Consider the following 20,671-nt stretch of genomic DNA (forward strand, 5'->3'; position numbering starts at 1 on the left):
ATCTTGCATTGTTTTAGGCACCTCAATTTTTTTGGAACTGCACTAATCCAACCAAGTGGATAATATTCCATTACACTTCTGGACGGATGACCCAAGATTCACATCAGGACCCCAAGAAAGTCCTGACAAGCAGACTCCATGGGAACTGCCTAGGGTTTGAACTTTTGATGGGCAATTCCCCTGCTCTCTGGGATCTTCTGTGAATGTTTCCGACAGTTTCAATTTACCTACCTGAATAGATACCCAGGAAAGGTTAGACAAAGTAATCCTCGTCTAACACCTGGGTTGCAGTACAAGGATCTGGCACATATAGGGTTAATGTGGGACTGAGTACAGTACTGCCCACACAGTGAATTAAGGTAGCTCATGACTCAGACGCAGGGGTCAGTGTGGTGTTGAGCACAGATGTATGTAGACATAAACATGGAGAAGGCTCCTAGTCTGTACCCATTACTGTAAATGTGTAAATAGTTCTAATAAAATCTTTAATAGACTTACAATTCACCTGCAGAAGACTACAAAAATCCTTTTAAGGCATTCAGATCTGTAACCAAAGCCCCACAACAAGAGTAACTGCATCATTAACCATCCAATTCTAAATTGGGGCAAGGCCAATTTTGATGGCATCAGGCAGGAACTTTCAAAAGATAATTGGGGGAGTCTGTGGGAAGGCAAAGGGATGTCTGGTAAGTGGGAGGCTTTCAAAAGTGTGTTAACCAGGGTTTAGGGGAAGCACGTTCCTCTTAGCGTGAAGGGCAAGGCTGGTAGAAGTTGGGAACTCCGGAAGTCTCAGGATATTGAGGCCTAGGTCAAGAAGGAGGAGGCACAACATGCATAGACAGCTGGGATCAAGTGAATCCCTTGAAGAGCACAGGGGGTGTAGGAGGAGAGTTAAGAGAGAAATCAGGAGGGCAGAAAGGGGACAGGCGATTGTTTTGACAGATAAGGCAAAGGAGAATCCAATGAGCTTCTACAAATACATAAAGGCCAAAAGAGTAACAAGGGAGTAGGGCCTCTTAAGTAATAACATGGTAATTTATGTGCAGATCCACAAGAGATGGGTGAGATCCTAAATGAATATTTCTCATCAGTATTTACTGTTGAGAAAAGCACAGATGTTAGGGAAATTGGAGAAATAATTAGTGATGTCTTGAAAAGTGTACATATTACAGAGGAGGAGGTGCATCAAGGTAGATAAATCCCCAGGACCTGATGAAGTGTATCTCAGGACATTGTGGGAGGCTAGGGAGGAAATTGCAGATCCCCCAGCAGAAATATTTGAATCATCAATAGTCACAGGTGAGGTGCCTGAAGACTGGAGGGTGATAAATGTTGTGACTTTGTTTAAAAAGGGCTGCAGGGAAAAGCCTGGGAACTACAGGCTGCTGGGCCTCAAATCTGTAGTTGGTAAGTTCTTGAAGATATTTTGAGAGACAGGACCTACAGGGATTTAGAGACAGGACCTACAGGGATTTAGAGACGCAAGGACTTATTAGGTACAATCAGCATGGCTTTGTGAATAGAAGATCATGTCTCACAAATTTGATTGAGTTTTTGAAGAGGTAACCAAAAAGGTAGATGAGGGGCATGTATCAGCTAGATAGTCAAGATCCTTTCCCAAAGGTAGGGGAGTATAAAACTAGAAGGCATAGGTTTAACCTAAGAGGGGAGAGAATCAAAAGGGTCCAATTTTTTCACACAGAGATGGTAAGTGTCTGGAACAAGCTGCCAGAGGTAGTAGTAGAGACAGGTACAATTTTGTCTTTTAAAAAGCATTTAGACAGTTACATGGGTAAGAGGGGTATAGAGGAATATGGGCCAAATGCAGGCAATTGGGACTAGCTTAGGGGTTTAAAAAAAAGGATGGCATGGACAGTTGGGCCAAAGAGCTCGTTTCCATGCTGGATACCTCTATGACAATTATGCACTGTTCCCCATCACCCACACTAACTGACCCCCACAAACAATGCCTTTGACTATCCAAACTCATATCCGTGACTATCAAGACCTGACCAACACTATCCGACTACCACTCCTGACCAGATCCACCCCAGCCCATGCGCTCCTCCATCCCCCACCTCCCCATTCCGTGCAGTAGAGCAGCCTATTCCCTATTTCCCTGTGGATCTGCATATTCCCCCCATCAAACCTGGCTGTATCTCAGCCCATCTACTCACCAACCAACTGGGACTGCATTTTCATCAGAGGTATTACAAATAGTACTAAACATTGTTTTTGACTGTGAATCACAATGCTAAAAGTTGTGCATCAGTCACAAACGGTACTAAACATTGCGCGTCAGTCACAAACGGTACTAAACATTGCGCGTCAGTCACAAACGGTACTAAACATTGCGCGTCAGTCACAAACGGTACTAAACATTGCGCGTCAGTCACAAACGGTACTAAACATTGCGCGTCAGTCACAAACGGTACTAAACATTGCGCGTCAGTCACAAACAGTACTAAACATTGCGCATCAGTCACAAACAGTACTAAACATGAGAACATAAGAAATAGAAGCAGGAGTAGGCCATCTAGCCCTTCGAGCCTGCCCCGCCATTCAATAAGATCATGGCTGATCTGAAGTGGCTCAGTTCCACTTTCCTGCTTTCTCCCTATAACCCTTAATTCCCTTGCCTACCAAAAACCTATCCACCCGTATCTTAAATATATTTAGCAAGGTAGCCTCTACCACATCAACGGGCAGAGAATTCCAGAGATTCACCACCCTTTGAATGAAGAAGTTCCTCCTCAACTCCGATCTAAACTGCCCCCCCCCCCCCTTATCTTGAGGCTGTGCCCTCTAGTTCTGCTGTCCTTTCTAAGCAGGAAGAATCTCTCTACCTCTACCCTATCCATCCCCTTCATTATCTTATACGTCTCTGTAAGATCCCCCCTCATCGTTCTAAACTCCAGCGAGTACAAACCCAGTCTATTCTGCCTCTCTTCATAGTTTAACCCCCTCATCTCCAGAATTGCACGACAGTCACAAACGGTACTAAACATTGCGCGACAGTCACAAACGGTACTAAACATTGCGCGACAGTCACAAACGGTACTAAACATTGCGCAACAGTCACAAACGGTACTAAACATTGCGCAACAGTCACAAACGGTACTAAACATTGTGTATCAGTGTCAGTGTCACAAATAATACTAAACATTGTGTTTGACTGTCACAAATAATACTACACATTGTGTATCACTGTCATAAATAATACTAAACATTGTGTCACTGTCACAAATATTACTAAAAATTGTGTATCACAGTTGCAAATAATACTAAACATTGTGTATTACTGTCACAAAAATACTAAACATTATGTATCAGAGGCACAAATAGTACTAAACATTCTGTATTACTGTCACAAACAGTCCTAAACATTTTGAATCTCAGTCAAATAGTACTGAACATTATGTATCTCAGTCACAAATAGTATTAAACATTGTGTATCGCTGTCACAAATTGTGATACACAATGTTTAATACTATTTGTGACAGTGATACAGAATGTTTAGTATTATTTGCGACTGTGATACACAATATTTAGTATTATTTGTGACTGAGACACAACGTTCAGGACTATTTGACTGTGATTCACAATGTTTAGTTCGATTTGTGACTGTGATACACAATATTTAGTACCATCGCAAATAGTACTAAACATTGTGAATCACTGTCACAAATAGTAGTAAACACTGTGAAATAATCCTGAACATTGTGTGTCTCAGTCACAAATAATACTAAATATTGTGTATCTCAGTCACAAATAGTACTAAACATTGTGAATCACTGTCACAAATAGTACCAAACATGGTGTATCACTGTTACAAATGATACTAAAATTGTGTATCACTCTCACAAAGAGTATTAAATATTGTGTATCACAGTCACAAACAGTACTAAACATTGTGTATCACTGTTACGAGTAATACTGGACATTGTGCATCATTCTCACGAACAGTACTAAACATTGTGTATCAGAGTCACAAATAATGCTAAATATTGTGTATCACTGTCACAAACAGTACTAAACATTGTGTATCACTGTTACAAGTAATACTGAACATTGTGTATCACTCTCATGAACAGTACTAAACATTGTGTATCAGAGTCACAAATAATGCTAAATATTGTGTATCACTGTCACAAATAATATTAAACATTGTGAATCACTGTTACAAATAATACTAACCATTGTGTGTCACTCTCACGAACAGTACTAAACATTGCGTATCACAGTCAAACAGTGCTAAACATTGTGTATTACAGTCAAACAGTACTAAACATCGTGTATCACAGTCACAAATACTACTGAACATTGTGTATCACTGTCAAGAATAGTACCAAACACTGAATCACAGTCACAAATAGTACTAAACATTCACAGAACCATAGAAACCCTACAGTCCAGAAAGAGGCCATTTGACCCATTGAGTCTGCACCAACCACAATCCCACCCAGGCCCTACCCCCATATCCCTACATATTTATCCGCTAACCCTCTAACCTACACATCTCAGGACACTAAAGGGCAATTTAGCATGGCCAATCCACCTAACCCACACATCTTTTGATGTGAGAGGAAATCGGAGCAACTGGAGGAAACCCACGCAGACATGAGGAAAATGTGCAAACTCCACACAGGCAGTGACCCAAGCCGGGAATTGAACCCAGGTCCCTGGAGCTGTGAAACAGCAGTGCTAACCACTGTGCTATCTGCAGCCCAATATTGTGAATCACTATCACAAACAGTGTACTAAACATTGTGATTCACAATCAAATAGTACTAAACGTTGTTTAATACTATTTGTAACTGAGAAAGACATTGTATATCACAGTCACAAATACTATTAAACATTCTGTATCACTGTCACAAATAGTACCGAACATTGTGGTCTCAGTCACAAACAATACTAAACTTCATATATCACTGTCACAAACAGTACTAAACATTGTGTATCACTGTCGCAAACAGTACTAAACATTGTGCATCACTGTCACAAACAGTACTAAACATTGTGTATCAGAGTCAAATAGCACTGAACATTGTTTAATACTATTTGTGACTGAGATGCACATTGTGTATCACTGTCACAAACAGTACTAAACATTGTGTATCACTGTTACACACAGTACTAAACATTGTGAATTACAGTCAAATAGCACTAAACGTTGTTATCACTGACACAAATAGTACTAAATATTCTGCATCACTGGTACAAATAGTACTAAATATTGTGACAGTCAAATAGTTCTAAAGATTGTGAATCACTCGTGAATAGCGCTAAACATTGTGAATCACAGTCAAATAGCACTAAACATTGTGTTTCAATGTTGCAGTAAGCACTAAACATCTGCATACGAAATAACATATCCACCCCGGATCTTCAGACAGAACGTCATTTATGTAGCAGCTGAGGATGATTGGACCTAGGACCCTACTCTGGGGAATCTTTTCAGTGACTTCCTGTAACTGAGATGATCAACCTCAACCAACCACACCAATCCTCCTTTGTGCCAGGTATATCTCCAACCATTGGAGAGTTTGCTCCAATTCCCATTAACTCTGGTTTTGCTTGGGTTCCCTGATGCCACACTCAATCAAATGCTGCCCTGATGTCAAGGGCAGTCACTCTCAGCTCTTGAGTTCTTCTCTTTTGTCCATGTTGGACCAGGGTGGTAATTAGCTGTTTAATAATCCACCATCATTCATGACTAGATATGCGAGGACTACAGAGCTTTGATCTAATGCATTCGTTTTGAGATCACTTAGCTTTGTCTATTATTTGCTGCTTCTGCTGTTCAGCATGCAAGTAATCACACCAGGTTGACAACTCATTTTTTTTTTTAGGTATGCCTTGTGTTGCTCCTGGTGTGTTCTCCTTCACCGAACCAGGTTGATCCCCAGCTTGATAATGATAAAGTGGGGGATATGCTGAGCCACGAGATTACAGATTGTGGTTGAATACAATTCTATTGTTGCTGACGACCCACAGCACTTCACGGATGTCCTGTTTTGACTTGCTAGATCTGATCTAAACCTAACGGTGGTCATGTCAAATAACATGATGAAGGGTCTTCTCAATGTAAATAAATGGCTTTTGTCTCCACAAGGATCATGTGGTGGTCATTTCCATCAATATTTCATGGACTGGTAGATTGGTGAGAGACCATTCAGCCCATCAAGTCTGCACTGACTGTCTGACTGAGTATCTTGCCCAGCCGTCTCTCATCCTATCCCTGTAACCTCGTACATTTATCTTGGTTAATCCATCTAATTGACACATCTTGGGACACAATGGGCAGTTTAGGGTGGCCAATGTACCTAACCTGCACATCTTTGGACTGAAGATGAGGTCAAGTGGGTTCTTCTTCTTGCAGGTTCACTCCTCACCCGCCACAGGCCCAGTCTAATAGCTAGCCATTTAGGACACAGCTAGCTGTCTGTGCTGGTGCTACTGAGTCACTCTTAGTGATGGACGTTGTTATCCATCATCCAGAGTACATTCTATGCCCTTGATACCCTCAATGTTTCTTCCAATTGGAGTTTAACATTGAGGAGTACAAATTCATCAGATGAGAGGTGTGTTAGGTGAAAATTAGGAATTTTCTATGCTCATATTTGTTGTGAAACAATGAGACTTCGTGAAGTCTGGAGTCATTGTTGAGGACTCACAGGGTAACTCTCTTCTGACCATACATGACCATACTATGCCACCATGATTGGTGGGTCTTTCCTGATGGCGGAACAGGAAATGCCCAGGGATGATGATGGTGGTGTCTGGAATATTATCTGTAAGGTATGTTTAAGCAGGTATGAGTATGTCAGACTGTTGCTTGACTAATTGGTGGAACAACTCTCCCAATTTTGGCTCAAGCCCCTAGACGCCAAGAAGAGGAGTTGCAGGGTTCTCACAGCCGGGTGTGCCACTGTCATTTCTGATGCCCACGTCGATGCTAGATCACCTGCCTAGTTTCACTTTGACTTCGTAGCAGTTTGTTGTTATAACAGAAGGACATTCATGAGCTAGATGGCTCATTGCCTGACTGATGTAAAAGATCCAAACTACACACATGCGCCTCTTCCCTGGCTGGCACATATATGGAAGGCCTGAGCATAGAGCTGAAAACATAGGTTAGATTTAGTTTGTTTATATCAATTTTTAATCATTTTGCATCTTACTTTGTGGCACACTGGTTGGGAACCCCTGGTGTATGGGGTGCTCTGATCTCATACCCATGGACCAATTTGCAGGGAATGAAACCAGTCAACCCATTTGTTGTGCCCCTAGCCATGAATGCCAATAATTGAATCCTTGTGGTCCACTCCTAGACTTAAGATAATAAGTTCCATTCACACTCTTTAGAATCTGGTGAAATCTCTCCTGGGAACTGCAGGTGATAAGCGGATGACTTGAATTGCTACACTTATAAATTGCACAAGAGCTTCTGAAACACACCCAACCTGAAATCTGACCCCTGATCAGACTGAATTTCTTTTGGCAACCCACACCTGGTGAAAAACTGAGCCAACTTTTCAGTCACAACTTTTGCTGTATTACTTTCCAATGATACTGCCTCTGGAAATTTAATGGACAGATCCATGATGGTCAGGAAATGCTTAAGACTCAACTTAGCCTGAACAAGGAACTAACACAATCCACAAGTACCCATTGTCGGTCCTGGGATTAATGGAGCTGGCTTCTTCAAAGGCGGTGACTTGCAAATCATCTGCTATGTAATATCTTCCAAACATTCTACCACACGCTTATGCAGCTTCAGCCAATAAAAATGTGGCACTGTCCTAACTGAAGTCTTCCAGATTTGATGGATAACAGCCCAATATCATTGGGGAGGTCTCAATTTTCTCATCAAAATGTAATTCTTGACAGCACTCAGGGGCCTTTTCAGCTGTTGCCTCAAACATGTGGTCTGGTCTAGCCATTGTGCCTCAACCAAGGAAGATTTGTTGAATAATTCAGCATTTTCTGTGAAAATCTCAGTTTCAACAGACTCCACTGACTATTCTGAAAATGAGACAGATGCCACTACCCTGTATTTAACCAACTTTATGTTCTTCCAGGTAGGTTCTCCTGCAGGGACACTTTTTAAATTCTTCCATTAGAATCATTTCCCTAAGCCTTTCAAAGTTGTGTATAACTTTCATTGACCACTTTTTGAACACCATCTCCTCTTCTTTTGCAAATTCCACATAGATGTGGTCTACTTTACTTTTCAAAGTCTGGAATTTCTGTCTGTATATTTCTGGAACTAACTCATGGACATTGGGAAGAACAATCTTTACTCTGTCATAGTCACCTGAATGTTCATCTGAAAGAGATGAATACACCTCCAAGCTCTCCCTACCAAAAAAAACTTAGTATGTGCTTGAGCCAGGATTGTTCAAGCCAATTCAGATTGATGACAATTTTCTCAAATGTGACAAAGTATGTTCTTCCTACTCCTCCACACTAAAGTACCAAGTGAATATTCCTTGCCAAAACTATGAGGAATTTGTTCCAGGTCATCAGCACTTTTCATCTCCAGTACTTAGAGCTTTTTGCTTTCCATTCCTAATTTCTCCCTTTCTAATCTTTCTCTTTCGAATTCAAGTTTTTTTTTCATTTCTTTTGTGAATTTTAACTTTTCTGATTAAAGCCTGGCAAGTTCTACTTGCGCACTAGAGCAAACATTCATCCCTTTCTTCCTTGAACTTCAGGTGGTGAACCAATTCTTCAACAATTGCTGCCTTCTTAGCTCCTGATTTTAAGATGACCTCCATTTTCTCTGCTTCCTTGGCCTTCAAATTATCTTTTGTCAAGTGTTCCAAGGCACTGAGTCAAATCCCCCCTCTTCACAAGGGACTAAGCATCAAAGTTCCTCATGTTGATTCCCCAATGAGTGCATGGAAAGTAACTTTGAAATCTTATTTGTTTCTATTCTGGAAAGCTCCAGTAAACCTATTTCACAATCTAATTCAGATTGATCCTGAATGAGTTCCCAAAATTATGATCCCCATGGAGAGCAACAAACCAAAAGAAATCAATTTATCGAAAGGCCCCAATGAGAAACAAATGGACAAGATCCCACATGGATAACCTTTACTTTAGTGACCAAAATGAAATTGACATAAACTAAACGTGAATTAAGAGGCAAACAGCAGTCAATGTAAAGTATATATAAAAAGAGAGGTACAACTTGCTCATCGATTCACTGGGCAGTCAACATCGCATGGATAGCACTGCTGTCTCATAGCACCAGGGGCATGGGTTTGATTCTTACCTTGGAGTGACTACGTGGAGTTTCCCCATGTCTGCGTTCGTTTCCTCCAGGTGCTCCAGTTTCCTCCTACAGTCCAAAGGTGTGTCGGTTCAGTGGATTAACCACAGGGCCTGGGTGGACAGCAGTGGACCCAACACTGATTCTTATGCAACTTTTGCTACTTGGAATATTTATCTTTACTCCAACTCGCTGCTTTCTGACTTGAAATCAGCTACCAATACATTCTGCCATTCCTCTCCTGCATCCAATTTATTTGTTATAAAGTTTTAATATTATAGACACCATATCAAATGACTTTCAAATGAAAATCTAAATAAATTACATCTACTACATTGCCACTATCTACTTTGCTACCGCCTCAAAACATTAAATAAGGTTGGTCCAGCAAAACTTTCCATGCTGACTGTTCATTTTATTTTTTGTTTCTAGATGTTTCTTTATTCTCATCTTTAGTATGGTTTCCAGCATCTTTCCTATCATTGATATTAAGATGCTAGGTCTATAATTCCCTGGCCATGTTCTGTTTCCTTAAATATAGGAATTGCACTGACTATTCTCCAGTTTTCTGACAAAATATTCTGTGTATAGTAACGACTCTGCTATCTTTTCTCTGGGTTGTTTTAAAATCCATGGGTGCAATCCATCTGGAACAGGTGTTTTATCTTCTTTGTGTTTAATTACTTTCTTCAGCACATCCCTTTTGAAAATTTTAAATGCACTTGTTGCTCATCTTAGTCACAGTTACCTGCGCTCAGCCTGGTAAATAACAACATGAAATAATTATTTCTATCATCTCTGTTGTTACCTTTGCTATTCTCCTGTCTATTCTTGAGTGGTCATTTTCCCATCACAAACTTTTTTATTGATTTGTCTGTAAAATATTTTACTAATTAGTTTTGTTTATTGATATTTTAATCTCTTTGCATTCCTACTTGTTGACTTCGACTTCTCTCTGTACATTCACTTCTACTGACTACATACTGATGCCTTTTTCCTAACCTTCAATTGTCCCCTCGACTTCATTCATTGTTGGAATTCTTATATTCTTTCCTTTTAGCAGCATACATTTTTCCCGCACCACCCTTTGTAGTGTCTTCTTGAGGCGGAATATGGCAACTTGGTACCCAATAATCCTGGACTGAATTGCTAAAGCAACTTTAGCCCACCCCCTACCCCCAGGGAAAAGAGACAAAAGCCCATTGGCATGTGAATGAAGTCCATCAACCAGGTCCCCATTGTGGGTCAATGTTGTGAATTGTGATGATTGTCCCTTTAAGAGAAAAACAGCAAAGGGTCACCTGGCTTGGGTGACCAATTGGGAGTAGGTAATCACTCCAGGGGGTGGAGTCCTCTCACAGACAAGAGACATATGGGGACTAAGTGCTGCCATGTTGGCTGCCGTTCAGTTTTTCTTATTAATAAATACTGTTTTGTGTTTCTAATGAAGTTTGTGAAAATGCATCATAGTCAAACAGTATTCATTACCACCTTTTTAGAGTCCTGTTCTACAACTATTTATTCCCTTGTCTTCAATGTCCTCCCTTATTTAAATCTCACCTATGCTGTCCTTTCTTTTTTGTTTACATTTAAGCTCCTTACGTTTCTTGTAGATCCGTCCTCCTACCACTTCCCTGCCTTAGTCTTACAAATTATGTGAGATGGGTGCTTACTTATTATAAAAGGCAGTCACTATCATCAGGCAACAATGTCCCTTATACCACTCACGATTTTTCAAGTTACCCTGATTCCAATAACAATTAAAATGATGTGTTATATTAAAGACCTCTCAGTGCCCGTAAACAGATGATCATGTTTAAAACACCTATTGACACAAACCAGATCAAAATGAAACAAAAACGTGAGAAAATAAGAGAATTGTATTAAGTGGGTTAGCTAGAGAAAAGCATCCACCATAACAGAAAGTTGTGTGAAAGCAATCCTGTACCTTCTTCAGAAATGGGGTTCTTTTTGTTTGAGAAAGGAATCCAGCTGGCTTTGGAAAAATATGTCAATTCAGGTGACAAAAAATTTCTGGATTAACTTATGACTAAAAACTATCAGTACAGCAGTTTGAAACCGCCATCTCAGCAGCTTACGAAAGACAACACGGTTATCTGGTGTCAATAGATTTAGGAGTACAACTTAATATATTTATACATTGGCATTCAGACATTTAATCTCATTTTTGTATAGGATTTCCTCTTACTTCATGACTATTCATCTTTTTAAGAGTCTTGTTCTATAACTCTATTTATTGGATTGTGAGATTGAAGAGTGGCAAATGTTGTGCCTTTGTTTAAAAAGGGCTGCAGGGAAAAGCCTGGGAACTACAGGCCAGTGAGCCTCACATCTGTGGTGGATAAGTTGTTGGAAGGTATTTTGAGAGACAGGATCTATAGGCATTTAGAGATGCAAGGACTGATTAGGGACAGTCAGCATGGCTTTGTGAGTGGAAAGTCTCAGCAATTTGATTGAGTTTTTTGAAGGGGTGACTAAGAAGGTAGATGAGGTCAGTGCAGTTGATGTTGTCTACATGGACTTTAGCAAGACCTTTGGCAAGGTACCGCATGGTAGGTTGTTGCATAAGGTTAAATCTCACGGGATCCAGGGTGAGGTATCTAAATGGATACAAAATTGCTTCTTGACAGAAGCCAGAGGGTGATTGTAGAGGGTCATTTTTTAAACTGGAGGTCTGCGACCAGCGGTGTGCCTCAGTGCTGGGTCCACCGATATTTGACATTTATATTAATAATTTGTATGATAATATAGGAGACATGGTTAGGAAGTTTGCAGATGACACCAAGATTGGTGGCATAGTAGATAGTGAAGAAAGTTTCTCAGATTGCAACGGGATCTTGATCAATTGGGCCAGTGGGCTGACGAATGGCAGATGGAGTTTAATTAGACTAATGCAAGGTGATTTTGGTAGGTTGAACCAGGGCAGGATTTACTCAGTTAATGGTAGGGCATTGGGAAGAGTTACAGAACAAAGAGATCTAGGGGTACATGTTCTTAGCTCCTTGAAAGTGGAGTCACAGGTGGACAGAGTGGTAAAGAAGGCATTCAGATGCTTGGTTTCAATGGTCAGAACATTGGATACAGGAGTTGGGATGTCTTGTTGAAGTTGTACAAGACGTTGATAAGGCCACACTTGGAATACTGTGTGCAATTCTGGTCACCTTATTATAGAAAGGATAATATTAAACTAGAAAGAGTGCAGAAAAGATTTACTAGGATGCTACTGGGATTTGATGGCTTGAGTTATAAGGAGAGGCTGGTTAGACTGGGCCTTCTTTATCTGGAGCGTGGGGATGACCTTATAGAGGTCTAGAAAATATTGAGGGGCATAGATCAGCCAGATAGTCAATATCTTTTCCCAAAGATAGGGGAGTCTAAAACTAGAGGGCATAGGTTTAAGGTGAGAGGGGAAAGATACAAAAGTGTCCATAGGGGCAATTTTTTCACATAGAGGGTGATGAATGTCTGGAACAAGCTGCCAGAGGTAGTAGTAGAGGCGGGTACAACTTTGTTTTTTAAAAAGCATTTTGTCAGTTACATGGATAAGATGGGTATAGAGGGACATGGGCCAAATGCGGGCAATTGGGATTAGCTTAGGGGTTTTCAAAAAGGGGGCGGCATGGACAAATTGAGCCAAAGGGCCTGTTTCAGTCCTGTAAACCTCTATGACTCTATTTCCTTGCTGTCAAAGTCCTCCGTTACTTAATTCTTACCAATACTGTCCTTTCCTTTATGTCTATATTTAAGCCCCATTTTTCAAAGATCCATCCCGCTACTACTCCTCTTCCTCACTTTTACAAATCATGCAAGGTGGGAGCCCATTTATAATAAAGGGCAGTCAGTGTCCTCGGGCAAGAAAGGTAATAACAAGTCCTTGTGGCTGGAAAGCCATTAGCGAGTCAGTGAGATCTTTACAGCTCCACACAACAGTATACAGAATTCTGGATAAGAATTGGAACACAAATCTCCACATCAATAGTAATATTGTATCGGGCCAGAAAGGAGGGGAGGTATGTAATTGTGCAAAACATACAAAAAAACCAAATAGGAAAAACCAAGTGAGGTAGATTTCTCAGAATAATTCATGAAGACAGTGACATTGACATGAGAAAGATTGATCATCTTTGCATCCTTAGCACAGAGAAGTATTGATATAATTATAGGCGATTGGTAAATGGAGTGGATTAATAAAACTGTCTCTACCAAGGCCAGTTGTTGAATTTTTTTTTAAAATCGATTTTGCAGGTAAGATAAAGCCACCTGACAGGAGTGCTCAGAGATGCTGAAAGATTGCAAAGGCAGTGACATAATTCAAATGAATTATCTGCATTGAACAAAATGAAACTGGATGGGATGCAATGTATATTTTCAAAACCTGCAATGCATGGAAATTCAAATTTAATTCAATTATTCAATTTAAACAGAGGTGTTAACTATGCAATTAGTGAAATTCAAACAATAGCAATGAGTTTAAGTATATTTCTTCATGGAGACATATATATAGAAAAGCACGTAAAAGTTGGAGAAATACATGGCAATCGTGTTTGAAGGGATACAGTTTCACAGAGAAAATCAAATATTCTGCAAAACATCACAGCTCCAGTTCCATCTTGGCCTTTGAAAGGTAATTTAGTGGAATGCAACTCGCCCTCACCAACTGATAGTTTAAACACCAGAGACAGTTAGAAACACAAAGAATTACAGCACCAAAAGAGGCCATTCAGTTCACTGCGAGTGACTGAACTGTGCTAGTTAAAAAAGATGACCCGTGTAATGCCAAATTCCAACTCATGATCTGTTCAAGTTCCAGACCTCAAGTGCTTATCCAAGTGTTTTTTTGAAATGTCATGAGGCTTTTTACCTCGCCACTCATTTAAGCAGCGAATTCCAGAATTCCATCAGCCTCTTGGTGAAAAAAGTTACTTAATTCCCTTCTAATCCTTCTATGTATTCCTTCCAATATGTGCCTACTGGTTATTGACCTCTCAGCTAATGGAGATAGATCCTCTCTAACGACTATAACTGAATCCCTCAATTTTATAGATGTCAACTGAACCTGCCTTCAGTCTCCTCTGCTCCAAAGCAAACAAGTTTATCCTATCTGATGTTTCTTCATGGGTAAAATTCTCAATTCCTGGCAACATTTTCATAAAACTCCCTCTATACTTTCTCTTGCATTTGCACATCCTCCCAGAACCACATGGAAGCTCTAACTGTGGTGTAACTGGTGTTTTAGGTTGTATAACATCCAGCTCTTTAATATTAGGCCATAGCTGATGAAAAAGCAATTTCCCATATGCCTCCTGGCCCACTCAGCTACGTTTAGAGAAATGTGGACAAGGTCCCTCTGTTACTCATCTTTTTACCTTCATGAAAAATTCACTCAAGTTAGTCAGACACAATCTTCCCTTAACAAATCTGTGATTTCCTTACTATGGTTCTCTAAATAATGATTCATACTGTCTCTAACAATTTTTTCCAATAGTTTACCCATTAGCTAGGTTAGGCTGACTGACCTGTAATTATTACTCGATCCATCCCTCCTACCCTAACTCCTTTAAAACAACAGTACAATGTTAGCACTTCTCTAGCACCACAAAAAGTTAGAGGGGACTGAAATATTGTCAGAGCCTCTACTATTTTGACACAGTTATTAGCATTGCTGCTTCATAGCGCTGGGGACATGGGTTCAATTCTCAGCTTGGGTCAATGTCTGTGTGGCGTCTGCATGTTGTCCCTTATCTGCGTGGATTTCCTCCAGGTGCTCTGCTTTCCTCCCACAGCCCGAAATACACGGTTAGATGCATTGGCCATGCTGAATTCTCCCTCAGGATACCCAAACAGGAGCCAGAGTGTGGTGACTCGGGGATTTTCACAGTAACTTCATTGCAGTGTTAATGTAAGCCTACTTGCGACACTAATAAATAAACTTCAAAATGATTCATTTGAGTAAGGCCACATACAGCATGGAAATGAAACAATGCTGATGCAAAAAAATTTTCACAATTGGCAATTACAAATAAAAGTAGAATGCAGAGAGGGGAGCAGTAAACTGAGGAGAAAAAAGGGGATTCTGTTACAAACCATGTTGAGGAAACAAATTATCATTTCTGATCAAACTGCTCAAAAAATACAACTGACAAATCTGGTCCTCGAGTAAAATAGGTTTGAAAAGCGCTATTTAAATGATTAAAAAAAGGAACTTTTAACAGGGTACAAATACACTACAAACCTGCAGCTAAAACGGAGTGGCAAAAAACCGTGGGGAGGGTGCTTAAGATAGAGTCACCTGACCTTAAGGGAGAGAACCTCTTAATGGGAAGTTTCTTTAAGAAAAATGTTTAACAGCAATGCGATGATTACTGCTCAATTTAAAACTAGTTGAGGCACAAAAATTATGGCCACGCGTACGTAACTAAAAGTATACAGAACAGAGAACATTACAGCACCTTCAGCCCTTGATGTTGCACCAACCTGTGAAACCAATCTAAAGCCCATCTAACCTACACCATTTCAATATCATCCATATGTTTATCCAATGACAATTTAAATGCCCTTAATATTAATGTTATATAGCCTGCACAGGGATAAATGTGAAAAGTACTGATTAAAACCGGTTCAGACATGAAATGGATATGCTCACAGTTCTTTAAAATGTGAAACTGAAAAACACATTTTCATGCCCAATTTTAAATTATAAAAATCACAAGCAGCTATCTTGTAAAACCTGACTGTAAGATCAAAAATTTCAGATGAACAGTAAAAAGGTAAGACAATTAAATAAATGAATTTGTAGGGTTATCTTAATTCTTTTAGTCCTTTTTTCTCCATAGTCAGTGGTGCTGAGCTATATTGATAAGATTCTGAGGAAGCCCCATTCTGGGCATGACTTATGTTTACAAGTGTGGAATCCAAGAGTCAAAGCGGCATAGGAGGCAACCACTTGGCCCGTCAATTTCACGTTGGATTTCTGCAGAGCAATCCTTTTAATCTCATTCCCCACCCTATCTCTGTAGTCCTGTAAGTTTATTTCCCTCAAAAGACTATCAGTTTATTTTTGATATCATCCATCATCTCTGCTCCCATTGCCCTAGCAGGCAGCAAGACCCAGGTCATTACCACTTTCTGTATAGAAACGTTCTGCCTCACCTGTCCCTGATTTCTTGCCCAAAATCTTAAATCCAAGCCCCTGGCCATTTCACCATCAGTTAATGGGAACAGCTTTTCTGTGGGGGCAATTTTCAGCCTGCATTCGCCATCAGAGAGAATGACGATTCAGGCAGAAAATCTGGAGAAAATTTAGAAATGTACTTCATGATTTTCCCTGCCCCTCTTCAGTGACATCTCAAGGTAAATGGCCACAAAGGGTGAGAACCTCACTTTAATGTTGGGGAGTAGGGGATTGATGGCCTGGTCTCAGTCCTTGCCAGTTCTCTCAGGCACCTTCCCCACCAAGATATGGGCAAAACCCCCACCCACTCTTTTTCTTCATCGCAGGGATGATCTGGACAGAAAACTGGTCTGTGCAGCTGGAGAAAACCAGGCCAGTTTTCACTCAGTGTGTCACTTTGAAAAAAATGGTAAGTTTCTGCCCTATTTCAATCTCATCAAAACTGTCATACTCTTGTATACCTCTATCAAATCTATCCTCAGTCTCCATTGTTTGTGTTAAGAAGCAACAGTTTAAAAATGATGCACAAGCTAAATTAACAGGACAAACATGCTTCTCTGACAGGTCAGAATGGTTTACCACTCCTGGATGACAGTGCACGAGTGGTGAACGGGTATTAAAGCATAAGGAGGCGCTTTCTCACTCCTTGTTACCTCTGAAGAAGGTTGGAGCCAACATGGATCACTTTGAAAAGGAAAGAGTTTTTCAAAGTGTTTTTTTCCCCCTCTAGCTAGCCTGCTTCTAATGATTTCTCTGATGGTGGTTTACAAATAAGTTGGATCTTATGACCTCTAGGAATGTTTGTCCTAGAGGCATGTCCTCAGCAAAGATAACAGGCCTGGCCTGTATTTTTCAGCCGGCTAGTTGCTATGGAAGCTTTCTTCACACGATTTCTTAAGTTTATTCTATAATGACTTTTTTTCACCATCTCTTTACCCAGGACACATTCACAGCATCTGCAGAAATGAATTGCATTAAATAATTTATTTGTAAGGATCCACCACATACCACAGCTACATACGACTGGCAGAGATTAGTTTAATCTTATTTGCCCACTCACTGAGTGAAACAAGAAATCAGCCACTGGACTTGGTAGAGATTATTTTAACAACTATAAGCAATACACTAGCACAACCTCAAAAACAAACCTGTGCCTTAGAGGCAAAGGTGATTTAAACCTTCCTCCTATCATTGGCATAGCCTCATGAAATGCCCAGAGACCTTTAACTCACTTGTATGCATGCTTTTTCTTTTTGTTCTCTCAGGAGTCTAATTACCCAGGTCTAATTACCCACCCACTGATCTCTTTTGGCCTCATACAGTGTTATTCTTTGCTATGGAGTATGGAGACATTGGGCATAATTTAATGTCAGTGATGTGGGTCTCGGTGGCAGGTTCACATGAGCTCATCATTGCCCCTTCAGGATCAGAGTGTGATCATGTGATGGCTGGTCAATTAATGAAGTCGAGGGACCATCCAATCACACGATGGGGATGGACAGAAAGGTGGAAATCCCAGTGTTAGCTAATGACAGTACATTTTTAAATGGCACCTAGACCTACTAGCAGTGGTTCCAAGGTTTCTGACTTTTGTGTCTGCAGCTGAAAGAAATCTCCCATGGCTCAAAGAAACTAGCTTTCAGCTCTGAGTCAGAAAAAGGTGAACAGAAAAATCTGGATCCATCACTGGCCACAACAGTATCTGCCATTGTCTGCTGCCTTCAGTGAAGAAAGCAAGAGGCTGAGAACAGGGAAATAGTCCAGGCCAGAGGATGGACTTCTTGTTCAACAATGTCCGTCTGCAGGTTTGCTTCCAAGCTGCCCAGGAATGGATGGTGTTGTTGTTTTCAACTGCTGGAAAAAGGAGAACCTCCTTCCTCTCTTTACGCAGAGAGTTGTGGGGGTCTGGAATGCGCTACCGAGTAGGGTGGTGGAGGCAGGAACGTTGGACTCGTTTAAGATGCAGTTAGATAGGCACATGAGTGAAACGAGAATGGAGGGATATGGTAGGGGCTATTAAATAGGGGTAAACCTTGGGAGACACTGGAAGGGCAGGCTGTATGATTAATATTTTTTGTCTTTATTCCACAGGTGGAGGTCCACCTCGTGTCAAGCGAGGGGCATGCACACGGCGGGTCGTGCGTGGGCTGCTCTTGGAAGTCCAGGAGTGGCCTAGTACTTCATGTCGGTGTGTGTGCTTGATCCTGGACCGATAGACGGGCTCCACAACAGCTCAGTGACTAGCACTGCTAGCTGTGCAGATACATGGATTTGGGCCTGTGTCTGTGGGAGTTTGCGCATTCTCCCTGTGGTTGCGTGGGTTTCCTCCGGGCGCTCCGGTTTCCTCCCACACCCCAAAGATGTGCTCTTAGGCTAATTGGTTTCCACCAAATTGACACTATTTCTTCCCTGAATCTGACTGAGTAGGGTCCCATTCGTAGACATGTAGGGTAGAATAGGTGTAGGGCGATGCGGCGGCGCGGGCTCGTTGGGCCGAAGGGCCTGTTTCCCGTGCTGGGTTGTTCTTTGTTCTTTGTTTCTTTTGTTCTAATCAAGGAAACCTGGATGGAGGTAGCAATGAAAGTTAGCAGTTCTGGGTCAAGCAGCACAACCAGGCCCAATGCTGGAAATGCTCAATGATCCTTATTTTACACTTCCAGGGGACCTGGGCGTTGCTGTCTTGTCCAGCAATTATTGCCAAATCCTAATTTGCCCTTGGGAACATAGGAATATTAAGAACATAAGAAATAGGAGCAGGAGTAGGCCATCTAGTCCTTCGAGCCTGCCCCGCCATTCAATAAGATCATGGCAGATCTGAAGTGGATCAATTCCACTTTCCTGCTTTCTCCCCATAACCCTTAATTCCCTTGTCTATCAGAAACCTATCCACCCGTGACTTAAATATATCCAGCGAGGTAGGCTCCACCACTCCAATGGGCAGAGAATTCCAGAGACTCACACCCTTTGAGTGAAGAAGTTCCTCCTCAACTCCGATCTAAACTGCCCACCACCGCCCCCCCCCCCCCCTTTATTCTGAGGCTGTGCCCTCTAGTTCTGCTATCCTTTCTAAGCAGGAAGAATCTCTCTACCTCTAACCTATCTAGCCCCTTCATTATTTTATATGTAGGAAGCAGTAGGCCTTTCATTCCATTGTGCCTGCTCTGTCACTTAATTCAATCATGGAAAGGCAGCTGAACCACTGCAGTCCCTGTGGTATAGGTACACCACAGCACCTCTCTCACACTCCTCAACCACTTCATACACAGCTCTACAGCAAACACCACATTCTGGAAACCAAGATAGAGTCCATATTCTCAACTTGCGCTTAGGATGCAGAGCAGCTGCGAAACTCTGCCAAGTAGATGCAAAAGCAGAACTTGCCACCTACATGCACACCAAGAACAGGAAACTTGAGAAATTTGGCATCACCACCAGCAGCAACCAAGCCTCCCCTGGTATCACAGTAGAAAAACTAATACCACTGCAGGGAAACCATTGTCACCTTGTCAGACTACACACTTCAACCAGATGAAATCGAAGTTCTCAGCCAAGAGCTCAATTTCTGCCCCACCACCAAAATGGACCCCATCAGTCTCGCAGCAGACACAGAGGAATTCATCAGGTGAATGAGGCTGCCGGAGTTCTTCCACAAACCCCAAGAGGCCAACAGCAAACACAATGAGACAGCCAATGGACTGGAAGATCTGACAGAGAGATTTGTAGTGCAGCAACTGAAGAGAAATGAGTCGAATTGGACTCCTCCGAACGGCTCCTGCCCTTGATTTGACACGTATGCCCAAGCCGTCAGAAGATGTGTCAATGCCACATTCATCAACCACATTCACAAGACAGCCCCGAACATCACCCAAGCACAACGCAGTGCAATCCACACTTTCAAGACCAACAGCAACATTGTCATCAAACCAGCAGACAAAGGAGGGGCCATGTTCATACTGAACAGAATGGATTACTGCAAAGAAGCATACTGACAACTGAACAACGAGGAACACTTCTGACAGTCACCCGCAGATCTGACCAAAGAACACACTCGTCAACTCAACAGACTGATCAAGACCTTCGATCCGCACCTTCAGAGCGCGCTCCGTGCTCTCATCCCACGTACTCCCCGCGTTGGAGATCTCTACTGCCCCCCAAAGATACACAAGGCAAACAAACCTGGCCGTCCCATCGTATTG

This window comes from Carcharhinus amblyrhynchos, chromosome 14, assembly GCF_965287045.1.
Source record: "Carcharhinus amblyrhynchos chromosome 14, sCarAmb.v2.hapA, whole genome shotgun sequence".
NCBI classification, from domain to species: Eukaryota; Metazoa; Chordata; class Chondrichthyes; order Carcharhiniformes; family Carcharhinidae; genus Carcharhinus; species Carcharhinus amblyrhynchos.